This window comes from Carlito syrichta, unplaced genomic scaffold (genome assembly GCF_000164805.1).
Source record: "Carlito syrichta isolate Samal-C Ts95f unplaced genomic scaffold, Tarsius_syrichta-2.0.1 Scaffold126413, whole genome shotgun sequence".
Classification (NCBI taxonomy): Eukaryota; Metazoa; Chordata; class Mammalia; order Primates; family Tarsiidae; genus Carlito; species Carlito syrichta.
The window spans coordinates 432,126-433,738 of record NW_007070509.1 but is presented as its reverse complement, the minus strand read 5'-3'; the positions used below and the strand labels follow the sequence as shown (position 1 = coordinate 433,738).

The 1,613-nt window shown below is 46.6% G+C and overlaps 1 protein-coding gene across 1 annotated transcript in view; it reads right to left on the bottom strand.

The window, feature by feature from the left end:
• The window catches only part of CKS1B (CDC28 protein kinase regulatory subunit 1B), a 5,283-nt gene that overhangs the window by 2,157 nt on the left and 1,513 nt on the right, over nucleotides 1-1,613 (bottom strand). The window lies entirely within an intron of this gene.

Below are 1,613 nucleotides of genomic sequence, written 5' to 3'. Positions count from 1 at the left end.
TTTTTTTTTTTTTTTTTTTGAGTTGGAGTCTCACTCTGTCGTCCAGGTTGGAGTGCTGTGGCACGCTCACAGCTACCCCAGCACTGACCTCCTGAGCTCCAGCAATCCTTCCACCTCAGCCTTCCAAGTAGCCCGAACTACAGGCGTACGCTACCATGTCCGGTTAATTTTTTATTTATTGTAGAGACGAGGCCTCACCAAGTTGCCTGGGCTGGTCTCGAACCTGTGGGCTCAGGCAACCCACTTTCCTCGACCTCCCAAAGTGCTGGGACTACAGGCTGAGCCACCATCCCCAGCCAAGACCTCCTCTTTAAAAACAAAAAACTTGGTGGGGTGTGGTGGCTCAGTCTGTAATCCTAGCACTTTGGGAGTCCAAGGCAAAAGGATTGCTTGAGTCTGGGGATTCAAGACCAGCCTGGGCAACTTGGCGAGACCTTGTCTCTACAATAAATAAAAAATTAGCCGGGAGTGGTAGCGTGTGCCTGTAGTTCCGGCAACTTGGAAGGCTGAAGTGGAAGAATCGCTTAAGGCCAGCAAGTCGAGGCTGCAGTGGCTGTGAGCATGCCTCTGCACTTCAGCCTGGGTGACAGAGTGAGACTCAAAAAAAAAAAAAAACAAACAAACCAAAAACTATCCTGAGTCTCATTTTCCTAACTCTGTAAGGGTGTGCAATGAGACTGCTTTTGGTAAATTTCATGCTTTCCTGACCAAAGATAAGTCTCTCTTCGTAGCAAAGAAATTATTACCCTGACGTGACTCAGAGTAATCCAGATAGATTTCATCGTGCTTAATGAAAATGTACTAAATGCTCCCTCTATGCCAGCAACAGAGGCTTTTTTCTCCCTCCACCCCCAAAGAGAGGATTCTAGTCTAAATGTCTGAAAATAGCTCGCATTATAACAAGCCCCTGGCACAAAATTTGGCTTCAATATAGACAAAAAAATCTTCTCTTAAACCAAAATGCCACTGCCAAGCTAAAAGTTGCATCTTCCAGGGAATGAAACTAGTGACGTCTCAATCCTGCAAATATGTTATAAGCATATACTGAGTTTTAGTTAGTTTAGGTCAGATGTAGAAGTAAACAGCTGAGGAAAAGAAAGTTAACTGGTCCAAGAAGGGTCTGAAGTTGTCTTGGTGTAAGATGGCTATGTATTTGTCAGTACACATCAAGTTCTCCAGAGTGCCCAAAAGCCTTGAACCAGGCTGGGCAAAGAGACACAAGAAAAGCAAGGTTCCATTTTATGGTCTCCTACTCAGGAGAAAAGATACAAAGTAGGAAGTTATTTTATGAGAATTAATACAGATGAGCAGCCGGCTCGGTGGCTCAGTCTGTCATCCCGCACCTTGGGAGGCTGAGGTGAGTGGATTGCCTGAGCCCGCGGGTTTGAGACCCGCCTGGGTAACTTGACGAGACCTCATCTCTAGATAAATCAAAAAAATTAGCCGGGTGTGGTAGCGCGCGCCTGTAGTTCCAGCTATTTGGAAGGCTGAGGCGGAAAGATCGCCGGAGCCCAGCAGGTCGAGGCTGCGGTGGCCGGGAGCGGTCACTGCACTCCAGTCTGGGTGACAGAGTGAGACTCCTACTCAAAAAAAAAAAAAAAAAAAACAGATGA